Consider the following 17649-nt stretch of genomic DNA (forward strand, 5'->3'; position numbering starts at 1 on the left):
ATGAATAATTTAGCTAAAAAATAATTGCAGGAGGCACGGTAGGGAAAATTACCCACAAAGCCAGCAAAACTGCAAGTCAACCTGCCATCATCAGACACACAATCATCATTAATTTTAATGAGATGCGGGAGTATGCAGTTCAGCAGGAGGAGGAAAATGTAGCCACTTCTCAAAAACCTGCATTGTAGGCTAAGGGAATTTTACTAGCACTCCAGATCAATAGTGGAGACAGCAGTCAATATTAGTAGACCTCACAATCATCATTAATTGAAATCTCTCAGTCTTCAGTTTGCATAACAAAGCAGCTAGTGCCTTAATGAAGAATGAGATATCTCGCAATGTTACAGCTTCCTGACCTCCTGCAACGCCCTTCTGGACTAACAGGGCTGAAAAGAGTGGCTTGACCCTCTGGTGTAAGCGCGTCTCTGTACCTCCAATGCCACACACAGTCACACACATGCACGTATGCATACTCCTCATATGGCAATGTACTGTAATGCAGACAATTAAATAACATCCAAAAAATTAAGTGTCTGAATTCAAATAAAGTAGGTCAAGAAACTTTAAAGTGCAACACGAGAAGACAACAAAACAAACCACCAAATAGACTCACTTCATACAGAACTGAAAATGTGGATATTGGACAAAATACGTAAGTAAAAAGGTAATCTTCGAATTTGAGTTGGAAAAGTTGGAGACAGATAAAAAAGATTTTGAAATGTAACAGCTCATACTAAAGCAAGTTTTCTGCCTTTGTCTTATTCTCTCTGTCTTTTTTTTTTAACAGAGTGAATAAAGAGGCATTTGGAAAAAGATCAGGGAGGCTAAAACATAATAAGAATCATTTGCTAGTTGTCAGCCTAAACGTTAAGATGATTGAAGCTTGCAATTGTTCTGTCCTGCCATATGTTAGTGTCTGTGTAAAAGAATCTGATGAAGATGATGAGATAACAATTTTCTGGCTGTAATGAGTAAGGGGGCTAGGAAATTGCTGGGAAAATTGTGGGATTAGGGCACATTTATGGCAGAAAATTGCGAAGAACTCTCAGAGCAAACGCAGGTAGGTAGTGGATGAAGTATTTATTGATTCCACAAATCAGTCTTTTTAAAAAGTCTGGCAAAAAGGAATGCTTCCAGGTTTTATAATGCAAACCCGTAATCACATGCATACATTAAAAGTTATTTATTTTCACCATAGCTCTTTTATTCTGTCCTCCCCATGAAGAACAGTTGTGAGTGAAAATTCTCAGGTATAAGCCCTTTTTGTATTCCTCTTTTCTTAACTGCTTTCCTCTATTATTTCATGTGAATGAAGAAACTGTAATGTCCCTTCCAACTCTCTACCATCTCTCAAGAATTATTATAACTGATAGTGATAATAACACCTAATTGTTCCCACAGCAGTTCTGTTCAAAAGCCTGCAGACAAATACCTGATTACACAAGCTAAGATAAGAGTACAAATTCAAAAGGCTGCACTTTTCCTTTTTTAATTTTCTATGTTGACGCCTGTCTTCATTAAAATATTCCACAACTTTTCCCTTTTTATTTCTCTATTTCATTTTTTTTCACTTTCATCAACTCTTTATGCTTCCTCTTGTCATTCTGTAAGAGCAGATGTACTATTGGTCTTAGTTCACAACTCCTTTGGTCTCTTCCTTGTCTCTCCTATAGATTCTTCTGCTGTGGTTTTTCACTTATGCAAGATTAAATAAGAGAAATAGCAGAGACAATTTGCCTGGAGCTGGGTTAACAGAATTGGGTTTACTCATCTTGAAAAATTGTTTTTATGTGTTATTGTTTTTCATCTTTTCAGCACAAAAAACAACCCTTGCAGAACTTTTCTGTAGAGGAGCCAAGAAATCTGCTATGGCAAAATAGCCAATAGCCCAGCTGATCAGATGCTCAGTGGAGCTGATGAGTGGGAATGAAATGCCAAGGCTAGTTCAACCTAACTTGAAGCTTAACTTTATGACAAGGAAGTTGACAGTTCAGAAGTTTAGTGGCAAGTTTTCTCTTTATTCTAGGTTAGACCCAGAAATTCCAACCTTAGAATTATTTTTAATCAAAGAGTTATCTTTATACATATATATATATATGTATATATTTAAGATTGTTGGTGAATCAGTATTGAGCAATGAAGAATTGATTTGGACTTTGGCAGTGCACGGTACTCTTATGTTTGTAGGATATATGTCAAGCTGGTGCTTGGCTGAATGATAAAGTTAATCTCCAAGAGCCTAATGTCTTCAGACACATTTTACCTGAGATTCAAAACCTACCTCAGCATTTGGAAGAGTGCTGAATCATATTGCTAGTATTCCTCTAATTTATGTTTAAATGTTGTTTCAAATAAACGACTAAGAAATCTTAAGAAGAAGGGAAAATTTAAATAAGACTGACTGGCTTTTTCTGTCTGAAATTTCCTGTTAAAGCACAAAACTTCATTAATCTAGGTGGCCCTCTTGTCTCTATGGACATGAAGCACTGTGATTCCAGGCAGACTTTGGGGAGGAGGAACAAGCTGGCATTTGCTCAAATATGCGTTAAAAGAGAGGGCTGCCAGAAACTGGAAAACTGAAGAATCTACTCTAAGGGTAAAGATAAGGAAAGGAATTAACCATTTTGATCTTTAATAATCTGCCAAAATGATGTAATCCGTGTCCTTTTAATCTTTATCTTGGGAATAAATTAATGCATTGCCATTTTTGTTTCTTTTTGTTCTTACTGCAATTTTCGGTCACAGAAATGAGGTGAGATAAAACTGTAATGACTAATATGGTCCCAAAGAAAAAAGCAGGCTGTTGAACTGGTTTGGGGAATGTGGATTTATTTCCATTGATAAAATTGTGTCTCATTATGATAAGTTTCTTGAATAAACTGGAGGCACTAGTTACCTCCATTTCGCCTACAAAATACAGCTTGGTTAGCAGTACTTTCATTTCTGTGAGAGAAGATCACGGTGTCAAGCACAACATCCAGGACCACGCCACAGTGAAGTCAGCAGCAAGAAGGAGTCAGCCTCTGGAAGGGGTCTAGGCAAAGATTAGTATTAGATATGCTTGTGGATTTTTGTCTGAAAACACTCTTTTTCGGTGTTAAGCTGTTTGCTGACTAGGTTTCAAAGCGGGTGTTAGTTCTGTATAACAGTTTTTTACATTGAAAAGCAAGTAGAAAATTTGCAATTTTTTTTCCAAGAATGTTCTTTGTGTGTTAGATTTTTTCATCCGTTCTGCTTCAGAGGCTTGAGGATAAACTTATGATCTACTTTTTTTCCTCTTCCCTGTGGATCGTACCAGCTACAGGATGCAGTGGGTTCAGGATATTGACCTCCATGAGGTACTTTTTACCCTCCGAAATCATGAGATTACACAAAAGACCTGACCAAAGAGCCTGACCTTCCTGGAAAACAGAAATACAAATCATCTACTTTATACTTCTTTTGAGACAGAATTTCTAAGTTGAAAATATTTGGAATCTGGCCTGATGTTTATGTAAAATTAAGTAAGACGAAGATTTTTTCAAGCTTTTAATCAATAATTTCTGATACACAAGTTTTATCTACAACTAGTTCTAATAAAAAGTTTGTTAAAGTGGGCCAACTAAGGAATGAGAAATAACTGAGAACAGATGAAGGGGAGAAAAAAGAAAAAAACAAACCACCGTTAAATGACTCTTTGAGCAAAAATTACTTTTTACATAAACTTCTATGAAGACATTTATGGTTAACATTATTTTTAATCAGTGACTAGCTGCAGTGCTCACTCAATGTTACTGCTACTCCCTCCACTATTTAAAGCTCAGGCAGAAATCCTGAGAGGATGCACGGGCATATTACAATTATGGTCATGATAATGTCAAAATGTCACTAATGAAATGAGGTAGTGTTGGTGGACACAAACATTTCTCCATTTCTGGATGACTCCATATTATTGCCCTCAGGGCAGGCTGAAGCTTTTTGTGTCAGAGCTACTATGCATTAAGATGTTTTTAAGATCTGAAAAGAGTTTGCCTAATTTAATCTTTTTTTTTTTTTTTTTTTTTTTTTGCATGTGTGTTCGTGTGTGTGATAGGTGACTAGCTAAATTTACTGGAAAATTTTGGTAAAACTTACAGGCAAATTTTATAGAGGAAATGGTTATATTCTTTTTGTTTGGTTTTAGTTGAAAGAAGTAAAAAGTTATTTCTTAGCCTTAATATCTGCCTCATCAAGACTTTCATCTGGGAATTTACATAGGTTTTCAAAAAAGTCTTCCACTGGGCTATATATGCTGAAGTGTGCAACAAGCTACATACAAGGTCTATTGAATAAGTTGGTGGAAAAGCAAAATAGGATGAGAATGAAAAAGTGAGGTAAAGCTCTCAATCGGCGTAACAAGCAGTGGTCACTGCATAGACGTTTTCAGCAGAGGTCAGCCCATTTGTTCTTTGCCATCTTCTGCTTCCAGTCTTTCCAAGCAGAAATTTCAAATTACACTCCTTCATCTATTCATATGCACAAGTCGTCCCTTTGGAACTGTGTTTCCCATTATTTTAATCTCACTTTGCTCACTGAGCTTTAAATCATGCTTCATCCCAGTTCTCCCTTTACAAATGAGTTTTTTACTGCTCAGCACAGGTGCAGAATTTGTGCCTTGCTTTAAGGCTGGTAACTGCTAACAAAACACTAGATGGGAATGATTTTTCACCCAGTATTCTGCACGTCCTGCAGCATGAAAAGAAAAAAAAACAACAAAAACCGCTCTTACAGGAAAAAAAAAGCATACATCATTACTGAAGGCTCTGAAGGATTTTGAAAGGGTTGCTTTGACATTTTTCTTTTAAAAAATCCAATAAGGGGATTCCAACAGCCACGCAGCTATCAAGTTTTGTCAATAAGGGTTCATGAACACATGATTCCCTGTTATGGCGTATTAAAAATATTAATCATTCAGTGTGTCTGTACTTAACTCTAAGGAGAAATCCAGTTGCATTGTTTAAACATGCTAAGAATTTATTGTGTTTTTTTTTTCCCCAGAGAATGTGAGTGCTGACTATGAATGTGTCACAACAGTTACGTACCTAGTGAAAAAGTCTTAGAAACAGAAACTATATTTTGCTGCAATCACAGCAGTATAAGTAAGTAGCCAGCATTCTTCATTGATTTTCTATGAGAATGACAGCAAATTTAAACCTTTCAATCATAAACATAATACAAGGGTTGGTTTTGCCTGCCATATCATACTGCCATTTTAATTTTTAAAGAAGAGATTTGAGAAATTAAAATACTTAAAAAAACCCCAAACAACCACATGATAAAAAGTGAAATAGATGGCTCTGGTCTGGATTCAGAAGGGGTCACTGCTGTGAAAATGGAGCTGCTTGAAAGGGCTCAAAATTTATTTTGATTCTTTGACAGTTTTGCACTCAAGGTGAAAGGAGCTGCTGACGTCAATCCCATTTGATAGGCAGTGATTCTCCACTCTATCTGACATTAATTAATTCTCTTTTTAGCAGGGTCAACAATCAGAGCAAAGACTAAATAAATCACGAATATCTTTGTGGAAATCAATGAAGTTACACTCCTGAAAAATAAGCTGGAGAAGAGAAAGAACCCCAATAAATGTAGTTCATTATTCATTTCACTTAATTGCTGTGGAAAATAAGTGCCTTTGAACTTACTAAGCCATTAGCAGAAGACACTCAACCCCTGTCTTAAAGAAAAGGGTGATTAATACTTAAGTGTTTCTCTGCATCCCAAAGACATCATATGAAACGATGATCCCACTACTGGGAGCTTTCACCACTGGACAGCAATCGAACCGTTCCAAAGGATCAGGTGGGAATGAAGAAAAGACAGGTTTCCCGGAATTCAGAGTTAAAATAAGGCTTTGATTTTGCAATTAGTCTGCAATATACTAATAGACTCTGTGAAAGAATATCTAAGCTGCAAATAAATTCAATTATCTTTAGCTGTTACATCTCCTGTCAACTCCTTCTTCTTCTGGTGAGGGAAGGCTTGTCCTTCTGCTCACTCTGTCTCCACCACTTACTCTGTCTACCTTTGCCATGCTCCACGTGCCGGGGTGGACCTGATCCTCAGGCCATACAGATCTTCTTAGGCAGAGTTGTGACCTGGACCCTTGAAACAACGCTTCTCACATTCTGTAATCAAGACGCAACTGCAGAAGCCAAGACACTACATATCATTATCCTGTGTTATTTTTAAAATCTGGGACACATTGTTATAACGAAGATATTGCAAGTTACTGGTGAATCTAGACTTTGAAGAATATTTGTTTTCAAATCAATGCAAAATGAAGGAAAGTTCCTTACTATTTCATATGGATCACAAAAGCATTATCAGTAGTAAAGAACTTTTGCCCTTTACACAGGACTGTTACCTGTATGAAGTTAAGAAGGTAGTTTTAAACTATTAAATTTGATTTCTGATATCACTGGTCTCTGGTTTTGTGCTTTTTAATTTTCCCAGCTGATTTAACTGAAGCTGTTTTAAATCCTTTTTAATTAACAATGAATTCACATGTCTTTAGGTCCATAAAATCTGAATTTGCATCTGAATGTCTTTAAAATTCTAGGAAAATTAAAACTACTGTTCTATTTCCATGTTATGAGTTTTTCAATCCATCTAGATCAATACAAAATACTTCTTGATTATTTCTCAAATCTATTATTTGTAGACACAACACATGCATCTTAGGGAAATTACCTAAGTCAGTCATATATAGATTTTTTTTCAGAAATGTAAGCTTTCCAATGTGTTACAAATAACACAAGTCCACTGCATAATATCACTGTTACTCCAGAGTTTATAAGAAGGAAAAAAATATTGAATAGCTATTTATGGTGATTAAAATAGTTCATGCAGCATTTGACAGTCCACACTCACACTTGGTTTACTAGAGGGCAAACCAGTGCATAACACAGGAATGTTCGGGGACATTTACCCGTACTGCAGTGCAGAATTTAGAGAACTGTGATCCGTGTGTACAATTAATAATGTAATTTTATTGTTTCATTTCCATTAGTAGAAACATTGACATAGACCAACTAGACTAAGTGTAGCTTAATTGGTGAACTGAATACAAAATATGGGTGTTAATAAGTATCTGAAAGACGGAAAAAGACCCAATATGCCACCCAGTTTTGTTCTTTTCCTGCTGTGTTAAGTAATGATCTGTTTGAATCCCAGCATAGCATAAAGGCATAAACTGACACATTTTGACCACTGTTTACATTAAGAAGTTTATGAGCCTTAGAGTATGAAAACTGTGAATTTTCACCAGAAAAAAAATAATCGTAGAATGACAGAATGCTTCCCCAGCTCAAAGAAGGGTCACCTACAGCAGGTTGCTCAGGACCGTGTCCAGTTCGGTTTTGAATATCCCCAAGGATGGCAACTCCACAGCCTCTTTGGGCAACCTGTGCCAGTATTTCATCATGATCGCAGTAAAAAAAGCTTTTCTTAGGTCTAAATGGAATTTCCAGTATTACAGCTAGTGCCCAATAGCTGTATTTGAGATAGTCCGAAAGAGTATGGAATGTAGCCTAAGAGGACGTGGTTTTTGGATGAAGATATAAGAGGTTTGGGAAAGGAAAACTATAATCATATAGACACCCATACTTAAAGGGTGGGTGTCAGGACGATGGGGCGAGGCTCTTTTCAGTGGTGCCCGGGGACAGGACAAGAGGCAATGGGCACAAACTGGAACATAGGAAGTTCCACCTAAACATGAGGAGGAACTTCTTTACCCTGAGGGTGGCAGAGCACTGGAACAGGCTGCCCAGAGAGGTGGTGGAGTCTCCATCTCTGGAGACATTCAAAACCCACCTGGACGTGTTCCTGTGTAACCTGCTCTAGGTGACCCTGCTCTGGCAGGGGGGTTGGACTAGATGATCTCCAGAGGTCCCTTCCAACCCTATGATTCTATGATTCTATGATTCTATATTTGTGATTCGATCCAAATATCTACTCAGTGTTTTTCAGATATTTCTACAAAGTCTGTTACAATGTCTTGTAAGTGTATGCGTGTCTACACTATCATAAAAGTCAGTTCCCTCATTTACTCCAAGTCCCAATCTCTTCATCATACACTCTGTGCATGTACAACTTCACACCCAAGCTCTCTTTCAGAGTAAAGCAGATGTCGCTGGGATGAAATTTGGTTGCAGTTCTGAGAACATTTGCTCTGGTGGGCTGTAAAACACTTCTCACATTATCCCAGGCATTTTGAACTGAGAAAACAAACAAACAAACAAAAAATCCAGACGACCAATCAACCAAAACAAACAAATAAAACCCTCACAGGTGTGCAAGCAGAAATCTGGCTCAAGTGGTAAGCGGTTTAGACGCAACCAGTTTGCTCTTGAAGCAGTTAGCTCTAACCTAGATGGACATGAGCTATTCAGAATCACATAGTTTGGGAATCGAGGACTGGTATGAACATCCTAAACAGTGTAGGTGTAGCTGTAGAAATATTAGATATCAAGAAAGCTTTGGGATTTAGCATTTTTCTCTTCTGAGGGTAGTAATTCTTGCTGAAGCCAAGGGGATCACCTTGTATTCTGCTAGGGAAGCTCAGACCCAAATGGGGTGAGGGTAAGGTCCTTTGCGTAAACTAGCACATCCTTGCAGGGTGTATGACCGAGGAAGCAAAACAGTATGAAAGAGAAAGGTTGCAGAGGACCTGTTTTGAGATATAATTCCAGATAACTCTGTTCCTATGCTTCTTATCACCATTCCTGCAGGTTTCCTAAGTATAATAAACTTCAGTTTTATGCAATGACTTTTGTAATGTCTTTTTTACCTGAGTAACATTGCCAGTGAAATATTGCTAGGTTTCAAAGAAGCTAGGAATCACCAGTTGTTAGCTGTGGTTATTGCTGACTGTTATATGCAAAGGCATGGACTTTACTGTCAAAGACAGGTGGGTTTTCATTTGAGAGCCATTCAGCTCATGCTTGAGCTGTCCCAGGATAAAGACACTGTGAAGATGAGACACTGCAGCTTCACCACAAGACAAGATCTCCAATGTCACACTATACTTCAAACTCATGTTGTAAAATTGTAAAAAAAATTAAACCGTGTCTTCCCAGCAGTTTTGCTTTAGAGCAAGGTAATATGTTAGTTTCTCCAAGTGATTAACACATACCTTTTGAGAAGTGAGCCCAAGGCTAAGTCTGAAAGCTCTCAGAAGAGATACAATTACAAAGTCATTGTGTACGGCTCAGGTGATAACATATCCTTCTCTAATCCCCGGACTCTGTTGCTTCAGAAACCTTTTCCCAGAGATGAGGAAGGTGGGATTGTCACCCGAGAAGTGTTGCAATGACCTGTTGTTCCTAAACCTGGAATCTTTCAACCTTATCTTCAGCACCTGTCCCAGGCACCCAAATCAGGGATGGAGCTGCTTTGGGCTCACTGAGGAGTCCGTGGGGTGAAGTAGGCAGCTGGAGATCTTGCCCTCTGCCTTGCTGTCTTGTAAGCACTTTTGTCTTTCACTTTGCCTCTACGGAGTGAGTGGGGAACCTCGCTTAAGTGTCTAAAATTAAATGCAAGAAAAGCAAACAAAGCTTTGAATGGATTCCAGTCCCCCCAAACAAGAGTGGTCCATATTATAATCTGTCCACTCTTTCTGGATTGGCAGGTCTCTAAAATTACCTGTATGCTATCCCCAATGCTGGAAAGTCAACGAACCAGTGAAGTGGCAGAGTTGAAAGAAGTTTAGGGAAACACAATCAGTTTGCAACCTTTTGCCAAAAGGATGATTCTTCCTAAATTAAAAGAAAGAAACTCTCAAACTTTCTCACCGAGTAATTTTGAACTAAAAGAAAAATGAAAAAAAAATTGAGCTTGTGGAGAAATTGTGGTTTTTCGCTAATGCCATAACAAGACAGACACTTCAGACAGACACTTGTATTGTCATTGCTAAGTTCTAACGACATTGTATTGGAACTCTATGTTTATTGGCAACTGTGAAGTTTCTGCTTGCAGGAAGAATAACCTGTGGCATTTACTTCTGAGAAAAGAAAGGCGAGTGAAAGAGATCAAAAAATGATTGTTTCCCTTGTATTCTAATCACATGCTATTGTGAACAATGTCTGTGTGCTTTGGGGATTCCCAGATCCTTTCTGTTTCCTTGTCTTAACTCAGACTGCAGATCAGAATCATTAAAATTTATTCCCTTTCTTGCGATGGCAGATGCAAAAGGCATCATTGCCTGCTCCAGCTTTAGCAGCCAGAGTAAAATCAACAGCTCAGTCCTGTACCAATGAAAACAATGAGAATTTTTTCAGTCACCTGTGTAGGCACTACATGGTGATTAGGATTCACATATGTGCCAGGTTGGCCCCGGTCTATATATCTCCTTCCAAAACAATCCCTGTGACCTATGTGTCTTCTAGTGCTATGCTGAAATCATGGCAATATCTCACTTCTAACTCCATGTTGAACCAAACCAAACAAAAACTGCACAAAGCAGAGAGCAACGCTAAGTTAAAGCAAGTCTGTCCAGGTCTGGAAGCCATCTAGCTCTATAACCTGGTGCTCCGCTTGGTCTAATCTGTCTGGCAAGGGCCTTAGGGAAGGGTGAGCAGCAGAGGGGTGAGAAGCTGAGAGGTGCACTCTGCCTTCTGGAGCTGTATTTTGAAACGTTTGAAAAGTAACAAGGAGAAATTCTGCTTGCCTAAAAGACCTGAAAAGGTCATGAGTTTAAAGTGCTATGTAAGAAGTTCAATTTCTTGAACGTTTTTGAGTATTTCTTTCACTGAAGCTCAGTTCCCAAGTTGCAGTATATACAGTGGGATTCTAAAAAGGAATAGATGTTTATACATAAACTGAGAACCATTCTAGGTTAGTATCGTATATAGGCTGATTGTCTAAAAGGTAGTTACAAGCAAGTGCAGGAACTTCACCCAGTTCACCAAAAACCCACCTGCACTTTGCCTTTAAGCAGAGCAAGAATTCAAAAAGTGGAAATTCAAGGCAACTCAACTCTTGGCTTTCCATAGCTCTGCAGAATGAAGTATCCAGGAAAGTTTCTCACAGGAGTTTCAAAGGACTCAGAAATGCACATTCATACGTTGCTTGGATTTCAACCACGCCCTGAGGTCCTCACACAAAATTGGCGTCCTGTTGTGTCTGGTATTGAAGAACCTCACAGGAAGGTATAGCTCATATACTGCGTTATTCTGTCTGTCCAGTCTGTAATTAACTTTTCAACTCATCTACTAACACTTATTAAATCAAGATGTTTGTTGATTCCTACATGTTTTTTGAATTGCCAGATTGCAGCAATGGTTGCGTGAAAGAAATCCTAAAAGAAAATGAAGCCAAATGTCCTTTTGAGCTCATTATCAAATCTCAGAGTAACTCTGAAAGTTCTAACAGCTACCAGAAAAATTAGGTCCTAATAATGTTCTGCGTTCCCTTTATTAGCTCTTTGTAGCTACTCATAAGACTTCAGAATGATGCATCATCATTACTTATTTTTCAGATTTCGGAAGAATCCGTATTGTGCTAAATGCTTCTACAGTACAGGTGAAAACACAGTCCTTACCCAAAAATGGGAAAGGTCTAAGAAAAGAGAAGATGAAGGAAATGGAGGGAGATATTTTACTTTTCTTAGATAGCTCTGCTACTACTTAGACAATCTTTTTTTCTTCCACAAAGAATCTGAGATACAGTTTCACTGGGCCCTTTTTCACTTATATTCAATCTCTTTTTTCAACTAGTGTTCACTCATGGGGTAAATGAGACCGATAAGCAAAATGGATTAAATAGCATGGTCCTGCTGAAATCTTCCACTGAAATCAATAAAAGACTTTCTGCTAACTTCAGTCAGCTACAAACTACGCTTTAATCAGCCAGGTGCGTTTAAGTGTTACCATTTCCTTTAAATTAATTTTAAATACAGATAAAGAAAATTATCATAATTGGCCCAGTTTCTATTTCTGGGACATCCAATCTTAGAACACTGCAGCCTGAAATACCTCCCTAAAAAAAGATGAGATTTTTGTTCATGGGAGAGGAACAGGAGTCAGGCAAGCGTATAGCTCTGCTAAAACTATTGAACTTTATTCGATAATATTAGCTATCTGTATGTCTGATTTCTCCAGACTATAAACTGCTTGTCCCTATACGCTTCTAAAGCAATTAACACTTTTCTGACACTTTGAATTATTATTACTATTGTTGTTACTAATAATAATTTCAAATGGTGGCAAGACAAATTAGGTGTCCTTTATACAGAAAGTGAGGCGTGTGTTTTGACTGTCATCAGTGGGGCCTTTCGCTGTGCTTGTGATCTGAAGTGTACTGTTGATACCAGCACAAATACCGATACCAGCACAAATACCGATACCAATACTGCTGATAATTGTTGTGATGGCCAAGCGTCCCATTTGGCAAGTGAGAGCAGATCTTAGCTCTGCACCTAGAAGTGCACATTATTTAATGCGTATTATTTCATGCACTATCTGAGGCTGTAAAATTGTAACTGAACCGTGTGGAGAACATGTCCTTCATCTCCGACTGCATTCTAATTCTGCAGAAATCCCCAAAAAGACAGGAAGACATTTTAAGATACTTAGGGTTAAGTAAATTTCTGAATTAATAGAATGAGTAGAATATGTAGGACGTCCCCTCTCCTTCCCATTCGCTAAAAAAGAGTCAGAAACTCAAACAGACTGGATGTTTGACACTTTCTTCCCCTGGCTGTAGCCCAGTCAGTCCATAGAATTAGGTGTATTTCGTCGGAAGCATCAGGGGGAACACGCATACCTGTTTGAAATCTGAGTCATGTCTGACAGATTTTCCTCTGAACCAAAAGGTATGTGGTGTGTCAGGCTTCAAATGCCTTATTTCCTTTTCCCTTAAGGAAACAGGAGACCACTGACATCTGTTTTTTCCTTTTCTCATTTTCTGCACCAGCAGTGATATTTTTCCTCACCCTACTTCTAGAATAAAAAGTTCCTGTATGAGCTCATTTCAAACCATGGCCAGGATGACTGATGGGTTCTCATGCTGCCAATAAAATGCATAGACACACATACCTATTAGATACCAGACTAAAATCCTACAAATAATATTTTTTCCTTCTTGTAACTCATAAGGCCAACAACTATAATTTTGCATGTGGAAGTGTAAGAAGTATATTTCCTCTTCTTCTCTAATTCATGCTCCTCATCTCCCTTTGCTGTGATGGGACAGGCACAAAAGCGTGACAGCACGATACAGTCCCTTTTGCACTCTTTTCTGTCCTGCTTTACAAAAGAATATTGCAGATGCACCTTAAATCGTGTGTCTACCTCATCTGAGGATCATTCCACAGCTGGGAAACTGTGACCCTTAGAGAGGAAGAGAAATTTAATGTACTATATGTGGAAAGTAGGGGATAGAACAATATTAGCACACTGTCACTGTTGGTATCCTTGCCTTATTGAATAGATAGTGTCAATATCTATCTGGAGATGGATGAGTCAAATTCAGTGGGTGTGCAGATGACATTTCAGGCTTACGTGCACGAAACACCTTTTATTCCATGATTCAGCCTCACTTCCCTCTGCCAGTGTGGCTGTGGCTGCAGCTTCTGACACGTCCTTCACCTTAGAGGACTGTCCTTTGTGAGGTCATGCTGCTGCTGTTCAAAACAACATCGCAGAGAGATGCTTTCACTCTTTCTGGAGTCCCATCTTTGCCTGTATTTGCTCTTAGAGTCCTCACAAACTATAATAAAGGACAGCAATTTCTACAAAAACTTGTCCATGCAGGAAGAAATTCTTTCCTGTGAGGGTGGTGAGGCACTGGAACAGGTTGCCCAGGAAAGTTGTGGATGCTCCATCCCTGGAAGTGTTCAAGGCCAGGCTGGATGGGGCTTTGAGCAGCCTGGTCTAGTGGCAGATGTCCCTGCCCATGGCAGGGGGTTGGAACTAGATGGTCTTTAAGGCCCCTTCTAACACGAACCATTCTGTGATTCTGTGAAGCCACTCTGGAAACAGGAGGCAGTGTCATTTTTATCTCTACCAAGCACTGCAGTCTCAGAGGGGCTCCAGTTAGTCTCTGTCATTGCATGGAGATTGCTGACAACCATTCAGTAAGTTTGTGCTCAAAGAGAAGATGACCGCTGAAGTTGCCAGGACTCATTCACAGGAGATCTGGTGGCCAGTCTCTGATTTGTCCTTTGGTGAGACGAACCAGCTCCAGCCAGAATCTGGACATTTGATTTGTAATCACTCACGGCTAACCTGCAGTGGGAAACCCACCCACAACTTCTCGACCACCACTTTTTAGGCTATAAGTGTTGTCTTTAGCAGCACTGAAGGAACTGTTGTGCTAAACAGCATGGCATTATACAGAAGTTTATTATTTAAAGACGCCTGTGTGGTAAGCTGCAGGCGAGAGTTTTGCCAGTTGTATCTGGTGTTCCCGTGATCTAGCAGCAATATAACCCTGTAGAGACACATCCCATAGACAAGTATTGAATTACCCTACTGCCGTGTGCTTTCTTAATGAAACATTAGCACCTTTGGGACCTGACAAGTTTCATCCATGATTACTTCAGCACAGGTATTATGAAGAAAGCAAGCTGAAAGACAGAAATATGTTTTGGTATTTATTTTAATTCCAGAATAACATATCTGTTCTAATTAGAGAGGTAGCTTCCAGGCAGATGTTCAAATCACGTGGGAATTCGTATGCCAAATGCAAGATTAATGGGCTCACATGCTAATGAAGCACTTTCACTTTCCACGCCAGAGAATAAAAGCACCAGCCCTTCAATGGTGAAGCTGAAGCTACATCCCTCCTTAGCTGCAAAGGTTTATTCCTCTGGGATTCTTCAGAGATTATTTCACTGATTCATTGAACAATCTTTTTAGCTTTATCCTTTTCAAGCTATAGTAAAGGGCTTAGCCCTTTTCTCCTCACATAGGCAAAACTCATAATTTGCGTGTCTAAGTTATATGGTACCGTTGCTCTGTGAAGCATTTTCATCCTGCTTCTGATGAGGCACTAAACAGAAAACACTTCCCCTAAACAAATGAGTACTGGCTTGGTTATAAGAAGTGACATTTCAGTCTGCCCCCGATAATAGACCAAGAGTCAATTTAGTGTCAAAAAATAGCAAGTTGCCTGTCTATATAAAAGGTTTTTGGTTTTGTTTTCTTTCAGTGGTAGGCAAGCTGACCGAGATTCTATCTCCACCATGAAAAAGGCCTTTATTTTGTGTTATTAAATGAAAGCTGAGCTTATCACTGACATCACAGGCTAGTCCTAATGGCTTTTACAATGGCCCTAATGGCTGGCCTGAGAGACTCCCTGGGCCACATTCTCAGGCTGTATAAACTAACGAACAACCGGACCCTCGGTTTTTAGTACTTCCTTTCCCCCATGTGTCATTTTCCACCCAGTAGTAAGATACAGTTGTTTCCTGTGTCTGAGATTTGGCCTCACAATTTTCATACAATTAATCATTTTTATACAAGTTCCTATTTGAAATCTCAAACCTCTAGGTTCAGAAGGTCGGGTTCAAAGCGGTCATGGGTATAGCCTGATCTTCTTGGACACCTTTACCTACACTTGCGCTTATGGCTGTGCATGAGGGTGATTTAGGAATTCCCTCCACCAGCTTATCATTGGTTTTGTAGAACCCAAATTACCTTCATTTTCTTTGAATTTTATGGAAAGGAAATAAGACATCATAAAATATTGTTCCCAAAAGGGCAGTTGTGTAGTATAATCTGCATTTCTCTTCTATTTCAGGCTGCCTCAAGAGGACACTGTGTTGCCAAGGTTATACAGCTATAATCATCATGTATTTATGCAAAATAAGAACTATGTAATAGTGCAACATTAAACATGATGAGATTATTAAAAGGAAAATGCAGATGAACATAAGCCTTTTTTTCTAATACTTCCTTTTATAGGTGTTTGAACCGAAGCTTTAGTCAAACACCTGTATAGATCCGTTTCTTCAGTACTTTACCAGTCTCGATAGACTACGACAATTAGTGTCTCTCTACATTTATTAAATACATTGATTTCCAGGTCACAAAATGTTCTTCATGAGAAACTGTCTTTTCAAATAAGCTCTAAAGGATCCGTATTTTGTAAACACAAGTATTCAAGCACTGGATGGTTTGTAGCTGGAACCAACCGCACCACAAGTATTAGCCATTTGGATGTATTAACTGGTGCGTGTGGTGTCTCCTAACAAGTGCCACATGCCCTTACCTCCCAATTGGTCACAGAACTGAGCACGGACTGTTATCATAAGCCCTAGAAGTCCTTCCTGTATGGGGCAGGATGAGGATCAGGCTGCCAGATCCACTAGTTCCCATCTATCCTGGCTCCAGAGATAGGGGAACACCCCTTTCTGGATGTGGACAGAGGTTCTCATCACTCTTATTGGTACAATGGAGGATCATTTTGCTGCCTTGCCCATGTAGGAACATAACAACGTGTAACATGTAGGAACACAAGGCCGTCTCCAGATTTATACAGTTCTACAGTGTTGTAGAACATCGGAACAGATGCTCTGGTTCAGGTCCAAGCCCATCCAGCCTGGTGTCCCATTTCTGGCAGTGACAAAGGTGAGTACCCAGGGAAGTACAGAAGAAGGTGGAGGCATACACTGATATTTCCCCAGCCGGCCTCCACTAGTTGAACTGCAAGGCCTCCTGTGCCAAGTTTGCTTTCTAGGTGTTTCCATCCATAGATTTATCTTCCTCGTTTGCTCTCCCCTTGAATCGAAGTGATCTTTGAGCACCCATAGCATCCTGTAGCAGCAAGTTCCCCACCTTGGTTACACGCACTGGGAAAAAGTACTTTCTTTTGTTTGTATTCAGCTTACATCTTGCTTATTTCACTTGGTGCCCCACTATTTTTGTACTGGGATGAAATCTTGAGCAAGCCCTCCTTATGTACCATCTACACACCGCTCATGATTTCATAAGCATTTCTCCTATCCCTCTAGACCTGTTTCTTTCCCACAGTGGTGCCACCTGGTTTATTTAGCATTTTGCTCTGAGGAAGCCTTTCCACTCCTTCAGTTGTCCTTGTTGCTCTTCTCTAAAATTTTTCCAGTTTTCTGGCAACTTGTGAATAGGGAGGATCATAACTGCCTGTGTAAAGGGAATATAAAATCTGCCATGCCTCAATGATCCTGAGAACAGAAAGCGAGGAATCAGCCCTTGCACAAGTCCCAACGTCTTCATACAGGTTCTATCAGAATCTGTTATCTTATGTTCCCAAAAGCAGTAGTTGTGCAACAGATTCGGTTGCCTTTCAGTCAGGTGTAACATGATTCCTGAATGTATATTACTCCACACACCCAAGAAACCAGGCTGAGATTCCACATTATAATTTTTCAAGTTGCAAAGCTAGTTTAAGAGCAATCTTCCCCTCCTATGTTGGTTCTCAGATGTGGCAATTCAACTGTCTGGGTGACCATACTCCAAACTGGTTCAGTGAAATGATCTAAGCGAACAGACACTCTCTCCCACCCTTCCTCAAATGTTGCTTTTCTTTGTTTATTACCCTGCATCACTCCAGCTGTCAGCAGCGATACCAATGAGTGAATTAGCCTTGCTGAAGGACTGATAAGCTTCCCCCACCAGAGGTGGGGAAGCAGAGAAAGGAATGAGCAGGTGA

This window comes from Chroicocephalus ridibundus, chromosome 3 (genome assembly GCF_963924245.1).
Source record: "Chroicocephalus ridibundus chromosome 3, bChrRid1.1, whole genome shotgun sequence".
In the NCBI taxonomy this organism is placed as follows: Eukaryota; Metazoa; Chordata; class Aves; order Charadriiformes; family Laridae; genus Chroicocephalus; species Chroicocephalus ridibundus.